Source organism: Saccostrea cucullata, unplaced genomic scaffold, assembly GCF_032062105.1.
Source record: "Saccostrea cucullata isolate Sc308-1 unplaced genomic scaffold, CSIRO_AGI_Scuc_v1 ctg18179, whole genome shotgun sequence".
NCBI lineage: Eukaryota > Metazoa > Mollusca > Bivalvia > Ostreida > Ostreidae > Saccostrea > Saccostrea cuccullata.
The window spans coordinates 256-10093 of NW_026921950.1; the positions used below are offsets into that span (position 1 = coordinate 256).

The window sequence follows — 9838 nt, forward strand, 5'->3', positions numbered from 1 at the left end:
ATACAAGTCTGTGAATCTTTGCTTGAGAATATGTAGGGGGTTAGAGGGGCATAACCCTGGAACCCCCCCTTTCAAAAATTGCTGGATCCGCCCCTGCTTTTTCCTTGGTAAAGCCCAATATGAAGAAGTGTGCATTTAGAGGCAAACACCTTAGTGCGGGTATTACTGTCTCATGACAGCATCTAGTTTAACTTTCAAATAGTTATGCTACATGCCATTAATATGTACAAAGTTTAAAATTTTCCCCTGTCATTCTAAATATTTCTTGTGATTGAGAAATATTCCAAGTGTTTGTCTCTGTTACTTATTATAAATTATATTTCAAAAGGTAGACATTGTTGTTTAGAAAATTAAGACAAATTCAAAAGCATGATGCGAACCCTTTCTAGCTCTTCTATCATATTCATGTCATCCTCCTCAAAGTCAGACTCATCTGAATTTTCTGCCACATATACATGTATGTCACCATGCTCACTGGTATCAAAGAAGTCTTCTTCAAATATGCCATCTTCGAACACCTAATAAAAATAAACACCTTAACAATAATGAATTGTTAACTTTTTAGTTTATAACAATATATCAGTTTTAAACTACATGTAAAAAATTGTTAAATACACTGTAAATGCGTAATGCATTTACCGGTAGTTGATAGCATAAATAATTTTCTTTACATAAGTAAAAGCATGCTTTATACAAATTCGTTATCAACATACTTTTTGGCAGCAAGATAGATCTCCTATGGCAACAACCCCCAAGGATGAACAGTAATCATTCACAGCCTGAGGGTGCTGTTTGCAGCACTTTGGATCGTAGTTCCTCACACAGAGCCCTCCACGGTCTGTAGAACGCCCAACTGCCACACCCATCTGACCTGCTTGGAAAATATTTTTGCAATCCACAACTACATTAGGTAAAGTTAGCCCTTGGGACTTATGAACAGTCATGGCAAAAGCCAGAGCAATAGGAAATTGTTTTCTTTGTGCTATTGTTGCACACTGTGCAGGGTCAAATACACTAAATGTAACCTTGTTTAGTTTAATTATTTTGTCTTCAAATTTCACAGTTGGACAATTGTCCTCTACCCTAGCACAGTCCCCTGTAGCCCATTAACTAGAGAGTCCGAGAGATTTCTAATCAGCATGACTGGGGCACCTTCTTTAAGTAAAAGAAGTTTATTTGCGATTATCTTTCTTAGATATTTCTGCTCCCCTTCTTCATCAGCACAGTAACTTGTTGGTTCTCCTGGCATTTTGTGCAGTTCTGTCATGTTGAAACAATCCACTTCAAAATTTGTACCAAATAGAAAACAGGGACTGTTTTTTGTCGAAGGTCTCTCTAAGGCAAGCATCAACTGGTTTGTTTGGTGACTTGGAACACCCCGCTCTAACTCATTGATGGCTAGGATCAAGTCCTCGTCACTCTGACGAATTACTGTTTTAAGTGTTATGATGTGTGTGATCGTCTTTGTCCATACATCTGAAGTAAACGCATGATCTCCAGGATCCCTGTATAAGTCATTTGGGACGGGTGGTAATTGGAAGAAATCACCCACACACACAACCTATGAATAATTGGGAATTTTAAAAAAATATTTTAAGAACAGAATATTATTGTATATTTATCTTCTTTTCTGCAAAATGCCATGATTCTCACAAACTAGACTTGTATTACACATATTAAAATCATAGGCTATCTAGTGTTTTATGACAATAATCACCTTTTACCGGTATTTACATGTTTATTAGTTTGCCTATCATTTACCATTATCCTTTATAATATATGGAACCTATTTTCTAGGTTTAATCAACAGCAATATCTAAAGCTATGCAATTTCTAGTGCATTGATGATTCAAATTACTAACCTGCAATCCACCAAAATATAGACTGGGCTCTCTAACTGATCTGCAGATGAATTCTAGCTAAATAAAGAAAATAGACGATTATGTATAGTGAGCGGGGAATAACTAAGATTTACAGTAAGATTGGAAAGAGCTATTGCTGCACTGCATCGTTCAATATACTTTGAAATCGATATGCATTTTACAAATAATGATATAAACAACCGCTTGGCAGTAAGTGAGTAACATACATGTACATGTACAGTAATCAGGCAATGGGCCTTATATAATCAGGTACAGTCCAAAGACTATTTCTACCTCTGTAGCTATTAATAGCTATGTAGGTATTTCAACAAATGAGATAACTCTAAGGAATGTGAAATTCGTCTATTAGGCCTACCTACTTTATTATTTATTTGTAAACAGTACCTCCTCAACATAAACAAATGTGCATTTAATTTCACACGGATGTCGGTGCAAACATTCTCAGTATAAAACTAGATTATTCCAAGAGCTCTCTTAAATTTTGTAAGGTTATCTAAGCGATAGACATGGCCTAGTAACTCAGATATCAGATGTATTTACTTTTCTCCCGTAAACCGGAAATACTGTCTGCTACGTAAAAACAAAATCGGAACGGCTCTATAACGTTAATATTTGTGATAGTTACCCATGGTAATGCTTATATAATTGCACTTTATAAGAAAATACACAGGGTAATATTTATGGCAACATTCTCATTTTCTCAAACAAAATTATACACACCTTCTCAAAAATTTTCCTACTGATCATAGATATTTCATCTATGACTAGCAAGTCGCATTTCTGAATTCTGCTCTTGGTTTCTTCACTGAGGATTTTTAATAAGTGCTGGTTTTCAAACCTTCCATCTCCTAGCCCTGCCCAGTGGTGAATAGTTGTGGCGCCTTGGAATTGTGGGGCCCCAAACCCGTGCTAGCGGTTACGGATGCACGTTTGTCTTTAATTCTTTTAAGCATTTCCTTTATTAGATATGACTTTCCCGTCCCCGCCTGCCCCAAAATTACACAACTATGTCCACTTTCAATTAAATTCAATGCCCTCGACTGTTCTTTGGTAAGCATGGTGCTTTTCCCGCAAAGCTTCTATTCTGTTTCAATATGTTAACCAATCAGATTAATGCAGGGAATTCCCATTAACATAAAGATGTAAACTTCCGCCCCCCTTTGGCGATTTGTCGCATATCTGAAGCAGTAGATAGAAAACGAGGAGAGATTTTAATTAATTGCAAACGAAATGTGCTGATTTGGTTGAATAGGTCGTAAGTATAGATGTTGAAGGACCTGCCGCTACACGGAGAGGATCGCAAAATTATCTTGTCATTCCGTTTCGAGCGAAAAATCGTGCTGATGTGGCTGGCCTAGAAAAATTCAAGATGGCGCCTTGGGTACCTGGTTTATTATAAGGTAAGGGTATAATTTTTTTTATTAAAAGAAAAATAAGTAACGTCAGGTGCCTGTGGGTAGTGGCACTATATTGATTATTGCTGAATATTACTGATCAGTCGAAATGCATTTTTGTTCCCCTACTCTGTCTGTGGGTATTAAGTAACCAAACTAAACATGCTAAGTGTATAGTTATGATGTCTTTTTCAAAATTGTGAATGCCATGGTGTCTAGTTTAAAACATGAACCAATGTCAATCATTGTAAAGTTGTTGCATGATGCTCAGGTGACCTATAAGGCCCATGGGCCTCTTTTTTTTCATTTATTCACAAGATAATTTTGCCCTGCGGAGACCAGCATGGCAGGAACACGGTTATCCAGGTCATTCTTCAGACTGGGGAGCCTCTAAGGCAGTAGATGGGAAGTATTCTAACCGCTCAGTATGGGGAAACCAATGCACATTATCGGCAAACGATCAAGTGAGGGCAAAATGGTATGTAGATCTAGGGAGGATAGTCAGCATCAGTCACATCCACATCTACTACAGGACTGGTAATAAACCTAGTAAGTGTGATACATGTACTTGTTAGCTATTGTTACTTGAGAATCGGACATAATGTTGGTTTTTCTTTATGTTTAGGGGGCTTTTTTTCTTTAGCGTAAGAAAAAAAATGCAAAGGTTCATTTTATTCAAAGTTGGTAACAATAATGCTGCGCTTTTTTTTCTTGAAATTGTAATTTGTATTTTAAATAACGTTCTATTTTAATGGCATGCCAAAATTGATGCGACTTTTCCTTGACATCATAGTTGTTTACAAGAAAGAAGCAATAGCATTCTTATCGAACATTTCAATCTATATAGGCCCTGGTGCATTCTACAGTCGATTTGCTGGTTTTTTCGTCTACATTTCAAATGATACTTCCAAAGACAACGGTATTGAATGTTTTCATGAAATAAAGAAAAATAACGGTACACCCACAGAAAACCAAACTATAAGTTGTCCATTTGACGGACGTTATGTGATATACTACAACGAGAGGAGAGCTGGCTATCACTATCCAGACTACTACTCCGCATTTGCTTTTAATGAATTGTGTGAATTTGAAGTTTATGGTGAGTTTTCTTTTTCTGTTTCTGTTATACATGTAGATATACAACATGGATGTTTATAAAAGAAATAAACAATGATAACAGTGATATTATCTTTTTGGAACAGGATGTCCTAATTCTACATACTATGGAAAATATTGCGAACAATCGTGTTCGGACAGTTGTCTTGGACAGAGGTGTAATTTCTTAACAGGGAACTGTCTCATGGGATGTTCAAGTGGATATGAGGGGCCTCAATGTAGACAGAGTAAGTGGTGAATTAATATGCAGGTTTATTTTTGTGTAGGTAATAAATATATTACGTTTTAAGCAAAAACAGATGCAAAACTCTAGTGAAAGTTAGTACAAGTTATTTACTAATTTATTTGTTAACAATTTTTATTAGAACCTTTCCGAAATAAATGTAATGAAATATATGACACAGAGAGGAAATATATACATGTGTACATTGTGTTTGTCTATTTCTTTTAACTTTCTGCATCGCATGTATTTGTTCTGATAAGTTGTGTTATACATGTATACATTGTACACCATAGTAAATAACTAACTCAGAGAGCGATATTTTTTTTCTTAAACGCGGATCTTATATGTACAATACAATTAATCATTCTATAATTATCAAAAAGAATGTGACGGTGGAATGTTTGGAGCAACCTGCAGTCAAAAATGTGGTCATTGTTATGGTAATACACAGTGTCATCATATCAACGGCACATGTCAAGCAGGATGTTCTGCCGGATATGTTGGATCTCTTTGCAACAATAGTAAGAAAAACTATATCGTCAACGTCTAATAAAGATCAGTGTCAAGTTTTTTCTCAATCACGTAAATATTGTGTTAATGGCATTGCATGAAACGCCAACTAAAATGGTAAACACATTTGGCATATTTGATTTTCTGGGAATAGACATTGACAGTTGACATACAGATGTATAGAAAAAAACAAAAATCATTCCAATTAGCTTTTTATATGAGATTTACTAAATACTGGATACTTTTTGGTAGAATTTTGGGGTGGAACCTACGGATTGATGTGTAACAAAACTTGTAAACTCTGTTCTGATGGATCAAAATGTCACCATGTGAATGGTTCATGCGTGAATGAATGTTCTTCAGGATATAAAAGTCCTTTCTGTATCACAGGTAACTGATTGACAGCGTTTTCAGATACATATATTTTGTTGCATTATCACACCAACTAATGATTTCATTCCTCTTTTAAGAATAAAGAGTGAATACATGAACGTATGATTATTTTTCTTGCATTTATCAAAAGTACTTATATATACGTGTTTACTCATTAATAATTTTTTAGACGTGCTTAGGATTTGATCATAAAAATATCATATATTTTAAGAATGTGACAGTGGATTGTTTGGCGATGGTTGCAGGCAGACTTGCGGTCATTGTGTTGGTAACGTAGCGTGTCATCATATCAATGGTTCCTGTCTACAAGGATGTTCTGCCGGATACGAGGGTCCTGTTTGTAAGAAAAGTAAGAACTAGGAATATTTGGTACACTTGCTTAAAATATAAACATTGGACCAACTTTAAAATAATGTATGCTTAGCCTCTCTAGACTTGATGGTAAAATATTTCGTCGTTAGGTGGGGGAAAATCTTTTTTTCCCGAACATATTTGTTGACGGAATATGATACAATGTACATATATAAAAAAAGAACATGAAAAGTTAATCCATTTTTAGTCATCGATGTGGATTGAAATATGTTTACTTAAGTTTGAAATGATGCAAATAAAGCAGACAGAATATTTTTTTTAATTGAATTTTTTTTTATGATGTTTGAATTGATGTGATTTATATATATACTTTCTTTAATATACTTATTTATTAATAACTTCACTTGATGAAATGAAAAAAAGGGCTTTCTGTTGAAAGTGTGCCATATTTCAACCGAGTTAAATGTCTTGATTAAACACCTTCAAGTTGTTTTAACCTCCAGGTATATATTTAAAATTAATTTTTGTTACCTTGTCCAATTATTAACTATTTCAGCTTCAAATTTGCGTTTAAGAGTAAAAAAGACTCCCCTACATATCTTAATGTTTTTGATTTTTCCTGAGCCAGGAAAGGACAAGTTTACATTTAAAAAAATACATGATTTGTATTGTTTTTATTTACAGAATGTGACGGTGGGAGATATGGTTTGAACTGTGCCAAGAGCTGTGGTCACTGTCGTGACGGCTCACAGTGTCATCATATCAATGGAACGTGCTTGACAGGCTGTTCTCCCGGATACAACGGATTACTCTGCATTAGTGGTTATTTATATTAATTAAACTTTATTTCTTATTAAAAACGAAAATCAGCCATGAGCACTTTATACACTATAACATGTTCCAAAGCAAATCAAAAGTAAAATGTCAATATTATTTGAATTTTAATGTTCTTTCTGTACCTAAATCCTGCAAAGATGAATAATTGAATATGTATCTAAAAGTAGCAACACACAAAGCCCTACAAAACTACTCTATACTTAATATATATTATACACAGCGAAAGAAATCAAGAGATCTAAAATGTAATTTTATAATGAATTTCCTGATTTATATTACTTAGAATGTAATGGTGGGACCTATGGTAATAACTGCAGTGAAAGCTGTGGAAATTGTCTACAGGGTACACAGTGCCACCATGTTAATGGTACCTGTTTACAAGGGTGTTCAACTGGATACAAAGGATTGGTTTGTACACAGCGTAAGAAACCTTTTTCATGCTTTAAATTTAGATTCTTTTATTTTTCTTTATTCTTTTCAACTCTTAGCAGATTACCTTATTTCGTTTCCTTTTTGAAATGTTGATTTTTTATTTACGACTATATGATCAAAGAATAGGGATCATATCATATCGTGCCTGACAGGATGTTCTCCCGGATACAACGGATTACTCTGCATTAGTGGTGATTTATATTAATTAAACTTTATTTTGTCTAATTAAACGCTCAGAGCAGGCATGATCAATGAACAACAAGATCAAAAGTAAATCAAGAGTAAAATGTCAACGTCATCGTGTATTTTGTTCATTAAAAAAGTCAACAGTAATTTAAATGCATTTTTTTGTATTATGTTTTTAAATAATTCCTGCAAAGATAAACCCTAAAGTAGTAATTTTACAAACTATTTTTAAAGAACTTACATGTTTCTTAAAATCTGCCAGTATTAAACTTCAAATTCAGCCCTTTAAAAATATCTATACTTATTATTTAAACACAGGTAAAAAATATCAAAAGATCTTATATGATTTCTTATTTTTACTTAATTTGTTTAACTTCAGGGCCGTAACTAGGGGTAAAAGATAGAGGAGGCGGGGTTTGGGTGGCCCATTGGGCCCCCAAAGATGGGGGGTGTGGGTGGCGAAGCCCCCCGCATAAAAAATTGCTTCAAACGGCTCAATTTTGGACCATTTCCTTGATTTTGAGAATGCTTACCACTTTATTATATTACCTATTTATGTACTATTTTGGATAGATATATAAATAATGGAGACGTTTTCATTATGCGATATAAATGAAAAACTTGAGGGGACGTAAAACAAACAATAACCAACCAACTAACGTTAACTCACAATACTCATCTGATGCTTCAATTGAATTTTAACTTCTGAATGTAAATATAAACAATGATAAATACGAAACTGACTTTTCCCAAGAAAAAGATAAAATTATTTAAGTCAATAGAGGTATCTGGGAAGAACGTACCCGTCGATTCATTCTGAATAGTTTTCACTGTACTAAATGCAGTTCTACAATGATCGATCGCCGTAGTTCGAATTTCGCTATGGGACATGGGGACTGGTCCTTCGGATGAGACCGCATAAAGTTAACCGAAGCCCCGTGTCACAGCTGTGGGGGTAAAAATCCCCCCCCTGCTCAATGGCCCTGAACGCCGAGCATAGGTAATGGTGACACTCACTGGATAGCTGAAAAATTGCTCAGGTGGCTATAAACAAACAAATAAATGATCAATCTTGATCCAGCTGCTTGTGTTGTGTTTCTTATTTCCAAAAAAAAAAATGAAAATCTAGAGGAGGCAATTGCCTCCGTTGCCTAATGTAGTTACGGCCCTGCACTTAGAATGTAGTGGTGGAATGTACGGTGTGAACTGCAGTCAAAGCTGTGGAAATTGTCTTAATGATACACAGTGCCACCATGTTAATGGTATCTGTTTACAAGGGTATAATTTGTAAAGGATATGAGACAGAAGAATATTTAGCAATAACAAAAGCATGTAACACTTTAAAAACAAGGTTTTTCACTACTAAACAGTTTCCCTGGCTATTTCCTTTTCTTTAGATATGCTACCATTCATATTCGACAACATGATCAATAGATAGGGATCATGTAGAAATATTTCTTGTTTTGCTTATAAACAGAATTAACTGTAAACTTAAGACAAACATCGAATAGGAAAATAAGAAAAATCGACGTTCCGCGGCGCTTCTTTAAAAGTTTATTAAATTTACTTTTATATTGTTAAATTACTACACAGTATCAACCCAGTTTCACTTATTTATTTTGCTATCGGTAAAATGTTCACATTAAACCAAATCAACTTAAGAAAAACTGTTTTAAAGAATGTGACGGGGGGATGTATGGTAATAACTGTAGTCAAGAGTTGTGGTCGTTGTTTGAATAGTACACATTTTAACTTCTAAAACCATTGCACCAATTTCAACCAAATTTAGCAAAAAGCATTTATGAGTAAAGGGGGAAAAAAAATTGTGAATTTCATGGGCCCTTTCCCCCCAGGGCCTGAGGGGTGGGGCCAAAACCACAAAAATTAAAGCAGTCTTTAAAAACCTTCATTTTTACTCCTGGACATCAAGCAGTCAAACTGTTTGCATGATTGTAATCAGCATTGCGTCTTCTACCAAAATTGTGAAAATTTATTTCCCTGGGATCAGGTGTTCTAGTGCTACGGCGAGGCTAAATGTAAATAGATTATATAGTGAAAATGTATAAATTCTTTAAAAACTTCTTCTCTGCTTCTGGGCATCAAATAAACAAAATAAGTATATAATAAGGCTGCTTCTATCAAAATTGTGAATTTCCTGGCCCTAGGGTCAGGGTTATGAGATGCTAGGGTGGGGCTCTATTGATTAAATAGTGAAATTGCAAAAACTCTTTGAAAATCTTCTTTCTACTCCTAGGCATTAAATAAACTACCTAATAATAGTTATGTTGAAAAGGGCTACCTCTTTCAAATTTGTGAATTTTTGGACCCCTGGGTCTGGTGTAAGGGTGGTGCTATAAGAGTTGTATATAGTAAAATGCATGAATTCTTTAAAAATATTTTCCTTTGCTCCTGGTTCATATGCCAATTACAATTTACATTTTTAAGGCCATTTTTTTTTATTTTAAATTTTTGAATTTTCAGAAAAAAAAATTTAAAAATTTTTTGGTCACCTGAGTAAACTCAGGTGACCTATTGTATCGTTTTCGTCCCTC

At 34.6% G+C, this 9838-nt stretch overlaps 1 long non-coding RNA gene and 1 pseudogene across 1 annotated transcript; one reads left to right on the forward strand and one right to left on the reverse strand.

Annotated features, from left to right (window-relative positions):
• Window positions 1–380: 380 nt before the first annotated feature.
• LOC134260951 (uncharacterized) lies at window positions 381–2941 on the reverse strand (annotated as a pseudogene).
• Window positions 2942–4279: 1338 nt separating this feature from the next.
• LOC134260953 (uncharacterized) lies at window positions 4280–5161 on the forward strand. The gene is made up of 3 exons (XR_009990673.1): window positions 4280–4376; window positions 4480–4620; window positions 5000–5161. It is a non-coding gene; the product is annotated as an uncharacterized LOC134260953 (long non-coding RNA).
• Window positions 5162–9838: the final 4677 nt, after the last annotated feature.